Source organism: Meles meles, chromosome X (genome assembly GCF_922984935.1).
Source record: "Meles meles chromosome X, mMelMel3.1 paternal haplotype, whole genome shotgun sequence".
NCBI classification, from domain to species: Eukaryota; Metazoa; Chordata; class Mammalia; order Carnivora; family Mustelidae; genus Meles; species Meles meles.
In genome coordinates this window covers 33,013,578-33,029,520 of record NC_060087.1, presented here as the reverse complement: position 1 = coordinate 33,029,520, position 15,943 = coordinate 33,013,578, and positions in this window count along the sequence as shown.

The following is a 15,943-nucleotide window of genomic DNA, read 5'->3' as shown; positions in this document are numbered from 1 at the left end:
TTGAAGGAGGTATAGTAGTAGAGAAAATGGTCCTCAAATCAAGAGGGCAGGTGCCAAAACTTCCAAACCAACCAAATTATCATGACCTGCTTAAATGTCTACTGTGTAAAATATACTATGCCAGGTGCCTGATAACAAGATGGGATTGGGAGGGAGACAAACCATAAATGACTCTTAATCTCACAAAACAAACTGGGGGTTGCTGGGGGGAGGTGGGATTGGGAGAGGGGGAGGGGGCTATGGACATTGGGGAGGGGAGGCGAACCATAAGAGACTATGGACTCTGAAAAACAACCTGAGGGTTTTGAAGGGTCAGGGGTGGGAGGTTGGGGGAACAGGTGGTGGGTGATGGGGAGGGCACGTTTTGCATGGAGCACTGGGTGTTGTGCAAAAAGAATGAATACTGTTACGCTGAAAAAAAAAAATAAATAAAAAGGGGAAAAAAAAAAAAAGATATGTAAGATGAAATGTTCCCGTCCTCAAAGAGCTTACAACTAAATTGAAAGTAAACCACACACCCCCAATAAGAACACAACAAAACACACACACAGAATAGAAGAGAATTCTATTATAACAGTTTTTGACAAGTTATATGAAGAGTAAAGCAAAGTCCTTATAATGAAATTGCCTGAAACAAAAGATGAAAATAATAGTTTATATCTGTTAAAGGCTCACAACATGCAAGGTAGGTAGATGAGGAAACTGTGGCACAAAAAGATGAAGTAACTTTTCCAAGGCCATCCAACTGGAATCATTGGTACTTAAAACCAGGTCAAAAAGATTCCAATGTCCAGGACTTACTGTATGTCATGCTACCTCCCCCCTGTGGACTGAACTGCGCCCCTCCAATTCATATGTTGAAGTGCCAAACTCAAGTGTGACTGGGTTTGGAGACTGGGCCCTTAAGGCCCTTCAGGACATAATTAAGGTTAAATAAGAGGGCCCTCATCTAACAGGAGTGGTGTCTTTATAAGAAGAGGAAGAGATACCAGTACACACTCTCTTTACTTCTCTCTCTGTCCATGCATGGAGGGAAGTCCATGTGAGGACACAGATGCCTCACCAGCAACCAACCCTAATGGCATCTTGATTTTAAACTGTGAGAAAATAAATTCATGTTGCTTAAGCCACCCAGTCTGTGGTATTTTGTTATTGTAGCCCTAATAAGACACTTCCTATAAAAGACTAGACATGAATCTTATCTTTTACCAACAATGGAGCAACATTTAGTATTCTTACATGGTTTAAAACTCTTTCCTTTAGCCTAGTCCCAAGTTCTCTGCATAGTTTCTATAAGTAGTGATGTTCACTTAATTATGCACACACTTTCCAATAGTTAATTGTGGATTATCTCACGAAGCCCAGAGGGGCTTCATACTTGCATAATACTGGCTTATTTCTTCCAGGAAGAAAAGAGAAAGATAGTAAGAGTCTGGGATGTATTGGAGAGTTCCCATAAGCCATTAAAAACTTATTTATTTTTTTTTTGAGAGAGAGAAAGGTGGGAAGGGGCAGAGGGAAAGAGAGAGTCTTAAGCAGGCTTCCACACCCATCATGGAGCCCGATGTGGGGCTTGATCTAAAATAAACTTAATACTTAATGTTCATGAGGAAATTTCTTCTAAGTCTCTTTTATACACACAATCAGTTTGTCAGTTAAATGTCGATGGCAAACATTAATGTTTTAATAAACCAGGTATTAATTGATGTAAAGCATGGTATCATATAAGTCAATGTCATTATAAACCATACCTAACAGTTTAGAAAATCAATAACATATTAAACAAAGATTACTACTTCTGGAATAAGTTAGTAAATGGTTGTTTTCTGACAGATTGTGACTGATTCTTCTGCTTCTTGGAAGGTAGACATGTTCTGCTGCCTCAGTAACTGTTAAGAGTTTGTGTATGTGGCAAAACCGCGTGCGCACGCACACACACACACACACACACACACACACCAGTGAACCAGACAAGCATATCTCAACTTCCGTCAGTGGAGCAGCTCATTTATAGATCTACAGATTAGGCAGGAGGGAGGAAAAGGGAGGACGGCCAAAATCCACACCTGATGCTCCTTTCCTTTGCTTCCTGCACACACGAAAACATTTACTGACATAGATAATTAGAGGAAAAGCACGGAGTAGGGTGACATATTTGGCAGCTTTATTTTTTTTTAATATTTTATTTATTTGACAGAGAGAAATCACAACTAGGCAGAGAAGCAGGCAGAGAGAGAGGAGGAAGCAGACTCCCTGCGGAGCGGAGAGCCCGATGCGGGGCTCGATCCCAGGACCCTGGGATCATGACCTGAGCCGAAGGCAGAGGCTTTAACCCACTGAGCCACCCAGGCGCCCCTGGCAGCTTTCTTTAAACGGGAGTTTGCTGTGCCCAGCAGGCAGGAGTGGTGCTGATCCGGCGCGGTCCTCTTGGGGCCGCGGCTATCTACCTAACATTGCTGCTTACACACTTCCTCCCGAAGCAGCCAGCTGTGAAATGCAGATTCACAGACGACTCAGAGCCAACTGTTCCCAAGGCAAGACTGTCTGTATTCTGTCAGAATACACTCCTCTACCTGAGCTTCTGGAGAGTCAAGTCAGAGAAGAACCGGGAAATACGTGTGGGGGCAATGGGCCAAGACAGCATCATGCGGACTAATCCTTCTTGAAAGGAGGAGTTCACAGCCTCTATGCAACGTGTGCTCTTGTCAGAACCCCACACACCACATTCTAAGTCCCTTCACAAGGCGTATCTCTATAGGTTTTATCCTTTCTGCATAAAACCTCATTTCATGTTTACTTTCCCCTCTTCCCTACTATGTGTTCTATGGCAAAAAGTTATGAACATGAACACTATCTTATTAACACACCAGAGGGGCAAAGGTACTATGAATTATTTGTAAAGAATCAAGGAGATACCGCGTAAAGTAGAATAAAGAACATTCAGCTGGGAATGGGAAACCTGGTTCCTCTTCCAAGCTCGTGATTAACTACTGGGTAACCATGAGGAAGTGACGACATCCCCGGCCATAAAGCTTCTCACGTGGACAGCAAAGGGTTGGATGAGATCTCACCTGGGTCCCTCCCAGTATAACGTTATATGCCAGTGACTACTGCACAATTCCTATGTGTAGTCACTACTCTGAGCCCTTCCCATTTCCTTTGATCGTCACAACACCCTTGGGAGGTAGGTGCCATCACCCCCATTTTGCTGCTGGGGAGTCATGTCTAAGGAACGTGCCACAGACACAGCCTGCAAGTACCTTAGCTCGTTCTCGGTATCCTCATAACTATGCTGTGCTCCTCACCAGGCCAAAATGGTATTAATGGGAAAAGCGATATTTTGTTATCAAACTACCAATGGATTATTAGCCACTTCCCTGAGCTGCCAGACCTCCTCGTTATTGCCCTAGACATCTCCCCCACTACCATATGATCCATTTAGAAACTAAGGGGGCAAGCCTGGCACAGCCTTCTAGAATCTTTTCTAGAATTAGGGCCATTTTCCATAAACAGTCATGGTGTCACTCTCCATGCAATAACAGACATGTGTACAAGAGGGTATTCATCCATAAGGCAAGAGGAGAGACGCAGCTAGAGTCCAAATAGCTCTTTCAGAGCTATTTCAGAGCATTATTGCCAATCAAAAGTCTAGAGGTAGTATATAAGGGGTGCAAGCAACAGCGTTTGCTGACTTGAAAGCCTACAGGTTAAGCCATTTATGATGGGTTCCTTGAGATTTGGGGATGTCAACTTAGGTCACGAGGTCAGATATATTCTTACGGTATGAAGCTCCTGAGGACAATCAGTGTGGGTAGTGGTGGGCCGCTAAAGTCCCTGACCTAGTCCTTCTAAAAATGACAAAATGTTACCATGTGGTTATCAGACAAATGAAGGTCTCTATTAACATATAAAACTATTAGCCCACATGGGGTCATGGATTAAACAACCATTCAAATCTGGAGCACACATGATTTCATTGATTAGTGACACACTAACAGATGTGGTATGGAGAGAAGACAGAGCAGTCCGAATGGGAAGGCAGAGTATTTTACCACAGCCTCAGGGTAGCCAAAGAATAAGGCACTTGACTCTCAAGGGTTGGATGGGAGGAGGAGATAAGGAACAGAGAAGCTTTGACAGGAATAGTCTCCCTGAAACTCCATCGGGCCCAGATCTTCCCTGCTGATGTAACTCAGAGGGAGACAATCCAGCCATGCTGTCTCTCTGAAACAGAGCCAGGGAAAGGCCAAGATGTCCTGCTCAAGTTCATCTCTGAGTCATTCCCTATCTGGGTGCCTTAGTCCCATGCTATTCTGCTTCACTTGTGTTCTTTTGTGATGAGAGTCTTCCCTCTCCCTTCAGGAGGTATTTGGGGATGAACAAACAAGAGGTAATTATCTCACTGAAGTTGGTGAGTGTTGGTATACTGTCCCACACATCCCTGTTATAGTCTTTTGAAATGCAGAACTGTAGAATTGGTTGAGTTGATACTGGTCATCTTTTTATTTACAACTCTGATTTATAAATGCTAACCTTCATCTGATTTTTTTTAAAATTTATTTTTTTCAGCGTAACAGTATTCATTGTTTTTGCACAACACCCAGTGCTCCATGCAATACGTGCCCTCCCTATTACCCACCACCTGGTTCCCCCAACCTCCCACCCCCGCCCCTTCAAAACCCTCAGGTTGTTTTTCAGAGTCCATAGTCTCTTATGGTTCGCCTCCCCTTCCAATTTTTTTTTTATAAACATATAATGTATTTTTATCCCCAGGGGTACAGGTCTGTGAATCGCCGGAAGCAAGGGCAAAAATGAACTATTGGGATTTCATCAAGATCAAAAGCTTTTGCACAGCAAAGGAAACAGTTAACAAAACCAAAAGACAACTGACAGAATGGGAGAAGATATTTGCAAATGACCTATCAGATAAAGGGCTAGTATCCAAAATGTATAAGGAACTTAGCAAACTCAACACCCAAAGAACAAACAATCCAATCAAGAAATGGGCAGAGGACATGAACAGACATTTCTGCAAAGAAGACATCCAGATGGCCAACAGACACATGAAAAAGTGCTCCACATCACTCGGCATCAGGGAAATACAAATCAAAACCACAATGAGATATCACTTCATCTGATTTTTAATGTGAAATTTTTTTTGCTTAGTTACATATGTAATTCTTAAGTTACTTATTTATATAACTAAAGTTATCAATTTCCAGTTTAGTGTCTGGATTTACAGACCTCTGACTCTTCATTAACTTCTTGACTTATAAACAATGGACCAAAAGTCCTAGTGGATAAATGCAAAATCTTCTGCTGAATTTACACATTCTAATCAAGAGCCCTGCTATGAATCATTGTCACATTTTCAGATATTTCCATTAGTTATTGCTTTGACTGTCTGATCTGAAAACACCTTCTATCTTCTCTATTAAATTCTGATTTGTCATTTTAACATACAACTCTTTCTGATAATGTGTTACTACCAACTGCTGATTTATAAGAACAATAATAAATCTTAACATAAATTTTAAAGGCTTTGAGTTAGATATGCTATGTTTTTGAAAGCTTTATGATTGAAAATGAGTCTCAGAAGCAAGAAGTACATTTTTTAACCAACACCCTACAAAATAAACAATGGAGCGCTGGCCATATGAATGTTTGCCTTTTCTTTCTATAATGTCTCCCTACCCACTATGTTAAGAATATACTTTAGAAAAAAGATTTTCTTTTTTAAACAGTTATATACAGTTGTTGTCTGGACCTAGGGAGACTTCCAAGGGCAGAAAGTATTAGTGTTTGACCTTAACAGATTGATATGACTACTGGGTACTAAGTGTCTTGTTGAATTTTGGGGGCCTGCATGCTTTTATCTTGGTTCACTCTTTCATCTGTGCTTTTCATGTGCTGGGAACACACTGATGTATATTTGGACTTAAATCCCTGCTTGGGGAGCTTAGAATACTAGCTGGACAGCCTGTTCATTACATCTCTTGAATTTATTTATTGTTTCCCTGACTAAGGGTGGAGGGATTTATGTTTATGCCTTTTATGCCTTTGCTTACTGGTGACTGAACTAATGGCCACAGTCTGAGAGAATTGCCCCTACGGGGGATGAGGGCAAGGCCTGAGAGCACTGAGTAAGGATTAACATTTTAGAGTGATGCTATTCTCAGAAGTGTTATTCATAGCAAAGGAAATGGATGCTTTTCCTCTTGGTTATATCAAATGTAGTAGATCTGTGCTCCTTAGGTTCATGTCATTCACATTTGTACCTTTCTCGGCATCAAGGTGGTATATATTGTCACATGGTGACATTAACTACCAAAGCTTTTATCTTATTGAAATTCCAGGAGTTGAAAGTTATTCGAATGGACAATTAAAGGTATAGAAATTATTTTGGATGATGACAAACAACAGACAGAAATTGTTATCCTGTAGTCTCTACTTAGCCCTGAGATTTGTAGGAACTCTGGGAAATGGTGGGCGGCAATTTCCTGTATAGCAGTTGAGATTCAACATAAAGCAGTTTTTCCTTGAAATATCTTTTAATGACAAACTTTTTAGAATAAAGTACTCCATATATTAAAGATCTCTTTTGGTACTGTCCTTGCATAATGGGATTGTAGTTAGGCATATGGAGAAACTGACACAATATTCAAGGAGTACAATACATGGTCTGTGGCCTCAAGGGGAAATCAAAGTAGCAAGGAAAGACTGAAATCAAAGCAGTAAACTAACAAAACAATATTTTTACTGGAAGCTCCAGGAATTCTGCTAGCTTTCCCTGCTGAGTAGCTGTGCTAGTCACTACAAGTCACATCAATCTTCCTGGGCCTTCATTTCTTTACCATAAAGAGAGGAGATGAACAAACACCTGTTGAGCAGCTATCATTTTCCAGGTACTGTCAAAATTATTGGGGAATGAGGGGTCATTGAAGGCATAGTCCAACTTTATGGAATTAAATTCCAGAAGAGAAAGCAGCATTTTTGTAACAAGAAGAGATACATGTTAGAAAAGTTTGAGCAAATACTGTAGAAGAGGAGGAGTATTCCTCAATGTCCCTTTCAGCTTTGCAGTACCAGTAGTTCTGAGTGTTGCTTGTAGGTAACAGAGGGGGCAATACAAATTTTGTTTTGCAAAGAACTGGAGTTTTGTCCTATCTGATGGCTCTCTGAAGGCTCAGTTCCAAGGGCTTGCTTTTGTTTTGCAAACATGAAACTTTCTCACAGCTGGATAGCCTCCCAGTGGGCATTTATCAAAAGCATTTAATGGCAAATATATTAACCCCAGACATCTGAGATAGGAAATAACAGATTAAAAAAATACTTCGAGAAAAAGAAAGAAAAACCAGCAAATTAAAACATATGGGATGCCTTGAAAGTAGAGCTGAAAGTGAAATTTATAGCTGTAAATGCTTGGATTAACAGAAGAATAAAGACTTCAAAACAATAATGTAACTTGCTACCATCATAAGCTAGAAAAAAAAAAAAGACTAAACTAAATCCAGAGCAAACAGAAGGAGGGATGATAAAAATTAGGGTGGAGATAAATGAAATAGAGAATAGAAAATGATAGAGAAACAATAAAACAAAAGTTTGATCTTTGAACATATCAAGAAAAAAGAAAAAACCATTAGATAGATTTAAAAAAAGAGAGAAGACTTGGATTTTTAATACCAGCAATTAAAATGGGACATTATTCCTGGCGTCACAGAAATAAAAAGGATCACAAGAGATTATTAAGAGCCACTGTATGCCAACATATGTTGTCTTTTTTTTTAAAAGATTTTATTTATTTATTTGACAGACAGATCACAAGTAGGCAGAGAGGCAGGCAGAGAGAGGAGGAAGCAGGCTCCCTGCGGAGCAGAGAGCCCGATGCGGGGCTCGATCCCAGGACCCTGAGGTCATGACCTGAGCCGAAGGCAGAGGCTTAACCCACTGAGCCACCCAGGCGCCCCAACATATGTTGTCTTATGAAGAAACGGAAAATCTAAATAGACCCATAACAAGTGAAAAGATTTATGTTGATCATTGTAAAACTTAACAACAACAACAAAAACAAAACCCAGGATCAGATGGCTTTACTAGTGAATTCTAGAAGACATTTAAGAATTAACTCCAATTGCTTTCAAACTCTTTCAAAAATAGAAGAGAAGGGAACACTTCCTAACTTATTCCACAATGTCAGTATTACCTAATACCAAAGCCAGATGAAGATATCACAATGAAACTACTAACAAACCGAATCTAGCAGCATGTTGCAAGGATCAGACACCTTGATCAAATGGGATTTATCCCAGGAGTGTAAGGGTGGCTCTACATATAAAAATCAATCAATACTATATGCCATGTTAATAGAAGAAGGAAAAATCTCTACACAATTATCTTAATATATACAGAAAAAGCATTTGACAAAATCCACACACTTTCATTATAAAAACATACCAAAAACTAGGAATGGAAGGGAACTTCTTCAACCTGACAAAGGGCATCTATGAAAAATCCACAATTAACATGACATTAATGGCGAAAGACCAAATATCCCCCAAATTAGAAACAAGACAAAGATGTCACCATTTTTAAAAAAAATATTTTATTTATTTATTTTAGAGAGAGTGCACATGTGAGTAGTGTGTAGGAGCAGAAGGGGAGGGTGAGGGAGAGGGAAAAAACCTTAAGCAGACTCTGTGCTGAGCACGAAGCCTGATGTGGGGTCGGTCGACAAACCTGAGATCATGACCTGAGCTGAAACCAAGAGTTGGTTACTCAACTGACTGAGCCACCCAGACGGCCCACTCTGTCACCACTTCTGTTTAATACTACGCTAGAAGGTCTACCCAAGGTTATTACTAAAGAATAAGAAATAAAATGCATCCAGATTTGAAAGGAAGTAGTAAAACTTTGTGTTCGTAGAAGATACGATATTATATATAGAAGTCTTCAATAACCCACAAAAATTATTAAAGCTAATAAATGAGTTCAGCATAGTTGCACCATCCAAGATCAATATATAAATATCTATTATATTTCTACACATTTGCAATGAAAAATCCAAAAAATTAAATTAAGCATATAATTCCATTTACAACAGCATCAAACAGAATATATTTAGTAATGAATTTAACCAAGTAAGTGCAGGACTTGTACACTGAAATTTATAATGCATTGTTGCAAGAACTTGAAGAAGACAAATAAATGAAAAGGTATCCTATGTTCATGCATTGGAAAATTTAATTTTGGTATGATGGCAGTACTAACCAAATTGATCTACAGATTCAAATAAACTCACTACCATAATTTCAAATGTGTTTTTTGCAGAAATAAAGTGATCTGAAAATTCATATAGAAAACCTAAGGGTGAAAATATTTCCAAATTATATATCTGCTAAGGGCCTAGAAGCTAGAATATATAAATATCTCTCATCACTCAATGACAAACAAAACAAAACAAAACAAACAGCCCAATTGAGATGAATATATATTTCAATAAGCACAGGGAATGATGCTTGACATCATTAATCAATAAGGACTGCCTCATACCTACTAGAATGATATGATTAAAAAAAAGATAAGAAGGATTTTTGAGGATGTGGCAAAACTAGACCCCTCATACACTGCCAGTGTGAATGTAAAATGGCACAACTGTGTAAAAAACATTTTGTCAGTTCCTTAAAAACTTTTACTCATAGTTACCATATGACCCAGTGATTCTACTTCTCAGTATATACCCAAGAGAATTGAAAACATACATTCACACAAAAACTTGGACATAAATGTTCATAGCAACATTATTCATAATAGCCAAAATCTGGAAACAATCTAAATGTCCACCAAGGGAAGAATGCGTTAACAAAACGTAGCATCTGTGTGTGTGTGTGTGTGTGTGTGTGTGTGTCTAATAAAATATTATTAAATCATAAAAAGAATGAAGTACAAGTACATTCTATCACATGGATGAACCTTGAAAACATTATGCTAACTAAAAAGCCAGATTCAAAAGGTCACTTGTTGCATAATTCCATTTATTTGAAATGTCCATAATAGATAAATTCATAGAGACAGAAAGTAAATTAGTGGCTGCCAGGGAGAGAATAATGGAGTGAGTGCTTACTGGGTCCAGGCTCTCCTTTTGGGGTAAGGAAATGTTTTTGAATTATTTATCAATGATAGTTGCATAACATTGTGAATGTAATAAAACCATTGAACTGTACATTTTTAAAATGCTTAAAATGGTGAATTCTGTTATGTGAATTGTATCTCAATTAAAACAGTAATTGCAAAAATGATAAAAAATATAATTCAGTAGGCAGATGACTTCTTTGAAAAAAAGGAACAATATCAGCAAATCAACCTGCCAAGTGAATACGAAAAATGTCCCGAAAATCTAAGAAGAGAATAGACATTTTTAAAAAGATTATTTATTTATTTATTTGACAGAGATCACAGGTAGGCAGAGAGGCAGGCAGAGAGAGAGGAGGAAGCAGGCTCCCCGCGGAGCAGAGAGCCCGATGAGGGGCTCGATCCCAGGACCCTGGGATCATGACCTGAGCCGAAGGCAGAGGCTTTAACCCACTGAGCCACTCAGGCTCCCCGAGAATAGGCATTTTTAATGACACATGACTCTGATGCCCAGGAAAAAAATAAATGAAAGGCACCTTATTTTATAAGAATTTAATTTAATTTATATGCAGTCCTTCCATATAATCTTTCCCAAGAGATCAGTTTAAAATACAGATTTGAATGAAAAGTTGCAGCTTTGTCCCTTTTATTAACATTTTTTTTCTGGCACAGCCATCTCCTATACCCACCCCATGCCTGGACTAGAGCCAAGAGCCATTTCAATTCTGGGCCATGGCTCTTCTGATAAAAGATGAGACAGACATACATAGAATGATGTCCACCTTCAGAAAAGATGCCTGTGGTACAGACATGTACTTGTGTTTGGATATGTCCTGTTCAACATTTTAATAATAAATGAGTTGAATAAAGCCATGGAAAGAACGCATGTTTTTAAATGCATGGATAATGCAAAAATGGAAGAGTCAGCTTATATAATAGATGACAGGATCAGTGCCAAGATCTTGACAAGTGGATATATGAGCTAAAATTCGCAAGGTGATGTGTTTATGTCCTCTAAGCATACATATAAATTTGACTCAGGATTAAAAAAAAGTGCTCATTTATGCTAAAACTGTAACAACAGTAGCAGCAGCAAACAAGCAAGCAAAACTAGTTTTAGTTGACTTCAAGCTCAGTATGAGTCCCTGGTTGCAAGTCCACTGCCATGAAACTCAATTCTGTTTCCAGAATTGGAAATTCTGGAAATTCTGAAATATATAATGAAACTATATAGCAAACTTGCCTTTGAGGGATGAAATGCATTCTAGAAATGCTCTGGTAGGAAGTTCTTGCATTGTTTTTGATATAGGACCTCTTTGACTGCACATAGCTTATTTGTGTTAGGGGAAGCCGGGAACACTGAATACAAAATATAAGAAATTAGCAACAGAAGTTCTGATTACATCTCTTTTTTCCATAGGTTCATTTATTGAAATGCCTCACTTCGTTTACATAAAATTAGGACTAAAAAGAGCAAGCTTCCAGCATTTTTGTAGGGATAAATTTGATATAAAGGGAAAATTATATTAAATTCAAAAGTACTATGCAATGTTAATTTTAGATCATCTTTCTATAGATTTATCCTTAGTGGGGTCATAAGTATATGAGCACTCTTAGGAAAACAGGCCTTCAAAACTATCCTTTAAATTTCTCAATGTATGTGTTTTAATTTTTTACTTAAAGATTTTTTTTAAATATTTTATTTATTTGACAGAGAGAGACTCAGCGAGAGAGGGAACACAAGTAGGGGAAGTGGGAGAGGGAGAAGCAGGCTTCCCGGCGAGCAGGGAGCCTGACGTGGGGCTCGATCCCAGGACTCTGGGATCATGACCCGAGATGAAGGCAGACACTTAACGATTGAGTCACCCAGGCGCCCCTCAAAGCATGTGTTTTAATCAAGAAATTCCATTTCTATTAATTTTTCCTACAGAAATACTCAAACATACTTACAAAGCTATAAGTACAAAGAGTATTTACTCCAGCATTTTATTTGTAACAACGAGATACTGGAGAAAAAAATCTTAAAGGGCATTAATAGGGAAATATTTGGAATCATTAATTAATTATGGTATGCCAATACCGTCTTAGTTACCTTAAGCACTATAGCAAAATACCATAAACAGGGTGGTTTTAAAAAACAGATATTTAGGGGCGCTTGGGTGGCTCAGTGGATTAAGCCGCTGCCTTCGGCTCAGGTCATGATCTCAGGGTCCTGGGATCCAGCCCCGCATCGGGCTCTCTGCTCCACAGGGAGCCTGCTTCCTCCTCTCTCTCTGCCTGCCTCTTTGCCTACTTGTGATCTCTCTCTCTGTCAAATAAATAAATAAAATCTTAAAAAAAACAAAAACAAAAACAGATATTTAGGGGCACTTGGGTGGCTCAGTGGGTTAAGCCTCTTCTTTCGGCTCAGGTCATGATCTCAGGGTCCTGGAATCGGGCCCTGCATCGGCTCTCTGCTCAGCAGGGAGCCTGCCTTCCCCCCTTTCTCTGCCTGCCTCTCTACCTACTTGTGATCTCTCTTTCTCTGTCAAATAAAGAAATAAAATCTTAAAAAAAACAGATATTTATTTCTCACAGTTCTGGAGGGAAGAAAGGTTAAAATCAAGATGCCAGCAGATTTTTACTTTTGGTGATGGCCCTCCTCCTGGCTTGCAGAAGGCCACCTTGTTGCTGTATTCTCAAATGGCAGAAACAGAAAGCTCTGGTGTTTCTTCTTCTTATAAAGACACCAATTCCATCATGGACACTCCACCCTCATGACTTCATCTAATCATAACTACCTTCTCCTTTTTGGTTCTAGGACCCCATTCTAATGTCTGTGTGTGCAGGGCAGAGGTCTCCCACAGAACCAAGCAATGGTCAGATACCAGCAGAGTGTCTGCCCTACCTCCCCCACTTCAGATGCCAGTCAGAATAAAGACTGTCTCTTTCTAGGGCAAAGGTTGGGCAGAGTTGCTAGCAGCTCCCTTTAAAAGATTGTGGTTTCCTAAAGTCAGGGTTTAAGCATTCAGATATTACCTTTCTCTGCCTCTGTGTATATGCGTAAAGTGAGGGAGTAGGAATCAAGTTTTTCATTTGAGGTGATAAAGGGTAAATCCTGCAAAACGAGCAGCTTCATGCAAAACTTCATGCAAAACGGACCAAGAAGCAATCACTGAGAAAAAGTTACAAGGGAAATAGAGGTAAAAATTTGATCAATAAAAGGAAAAGTTTCCAAATGTTAAAACAAATGAATAGGCAACTTCCCCATTAGTAAATCTCTATTGGTCCCTATGACCTTATTATTCATTTTCCAATAAAGAGTTATGATGAAAGCAAAAAATGTGTACACCCAGGGTGCAAGGGTCCTCATCAGGTGAGTTAATCCTTGATTAGATTTAGTGCTAAGTGCTTAAAGGGCCTTCCCAAACGAACTTGATCTTTCTCTCCCTTCCTTGCATTCTCTCTTCCTCTTTACCCACATGGGTTGGCCTCAGATGAGCAGGTCTATCCTTAAAAGGTGTAAATGAAGGTGTAAACACCATTCAAGAGTCACTTCTTGTTCACAGAAGTAGGGTATAAGGGCCATGATTTAACATGAAAATTGGTGTAGCCTTTTGTCTAGTTGAAATAGTAAACCAAAAAATTTCATTGCAGATCTATGGAGGCCAGAAAGCAGGCCACTCAACCTGCTTTGATTCTGAGCTCTAAGTATTTCTCCTCCAGACTACTGGATTCTGGACTTTGACAGGTGACTTAGGTCATCTTGTAGTACACTGTTGCACCACTCGCTAATAAAATACCTCTATTTTCTGTGCCTCTCATTTACTTTCCTTGGAAAGGAGATAGGGAAGATCCCTCAGGGCTGGGTAGGATTGAAGTAATTCTAAGTCCCTGGCTCAGAGGTACTGTTAACACCATTCCCCAAAGGGATCCCAATCATTTCTGTTTCCCAAAAAAACACTGACAGGAATACTGATGAGGAGTAACTTCTACTGAGCCAGAGCAGTTAGAGGCCTTGTATGAAGTTTCTATAAAGTATTCCATTCATATAAGTATTGCTTTTTGTATGAATTTCACATAGCACATGAATTAGTAAATCAAGACTGTATAATGGAGGGAGGTATAAGTCTTTAAATGCTTATCTCCAGAAACATTAATCTTAAAATGTATTTTATTATGTCTCACTGTTTTATACACCAAATTACAGATGAATTCTGTATGTCAGGGAAGTTTGAGAGGGTAGATATCAGACAAATCTCAAGTGTGTTTCTAAATCATCATGTCACAATCATAGCAGCCTAATGTCCACGGCAGTAAACAATACAATAATTCATCTCCCCCTTACAATTTTCCATTCTTCCCTTTTCACATGTCAAAAGCAACCAGAATGCCTGCATGTTTCTTAGAGTAATTTTACTGGAGTTCTCTAACCTTTACTATTGGCATCTTTATCTTCCTTTTGGGCCTATTTTCATTTTATAGAGACATCATTCTATCAAACTCTCCAGACAGGAAAGATGGGGACTGGACTGTCCTACTCAAGCAATGCTAATAGAAATTCCATCCCTTTTGTTACCCCTTTGGAAATGCCAAGCAATGATTAACAACTTCTCACCATGTAGGACTTTTATGAAAAAGCACTCGTGAACAGTGCAATGCAGGATGAAGGGCTATATATTGCAGGAATGTCTTGGAGGTTTTGTGCACTCAGGATGAGGCAAGAACCATCCATGAAGAAAAAAATAAAGAAAAAAATAATAAAGCTCAAACTTGAAGCCTGTATCCTAGAATCCTTGAGAGCAAAGATCAAAAAAACGATCATATCCTGTATTTATGGAAAGTGATGTTTAATTATAACTGAATAAATAATACAACAAATAGATGTGCTAAAGAAACTAGAAATAGGGCTATATATACATATACACACATATAAACTCATATATTATACACCCTAAGTATAATACATGCATGTGTTCTTTCTTTCCTGGGGTGTTTTTCAAAATTCAGTATGTTTTGGAACAGGGTCAGCAAACTTTCTGTAAAGGGCCAGATAGTAAATATTTTAGACTTTGTGGGCCACATAGAGTTATAATTACTCAGCTCTTTCATTGTACCTCTAAAGCAACACACACAATAGGTAAACAAAGGGGCATAGTTGTGTTCCAATTAAATTTTATTTCTGGACACTGAAATTTCATACAGCTTTCATATGTCACAAAATATTTTTCTTCCTTTTAAGTTCTTCCACTATGTAAACATGAAAAAGCCATTGTTAGCTAATGCAGTGTGCAAAAACAGACGGCAGGCTAAATATGGCCCGAAGGTCACAGTTTGCTGACCTTTGTTTTAGAGAGTCAAGATCCACTAGTTGAAATGAAATTTGATGCTGTCTAAAAACTGAAAATACTTTAGATTTGTGGAACATCTCCTAAACAGAATTCATACATTCTATTTAATATGACTATTTTGAAGTGCTAAAAAAATCACTAGATGGCTCTGTACTCTTTGTTTCCTCTGTACTTGTAACAGCATTTCACCCATTCTCTGCCATGCATTCAGCACTAGATGGCACCAACAACTGACAATGTGCTTTTTTATCTTTTGAATTTAATATCCCTAAATATAGAAATTATTTCTCATTTTCCCTGTATTACAGGAAATATACCATCAATCTTGATTATTATCAGAGTGCTAAATAACCACTGTAATGTCAGCTTAGAAAGTAGAGCTTAACTATATACCTTATCAAAAGGAGCATTTTTGTATAATAATAGATTCAAATAATGCATTTGGCCAGTAGAAGCAGAGGGAAGCAGAATATATCACTTTGGCA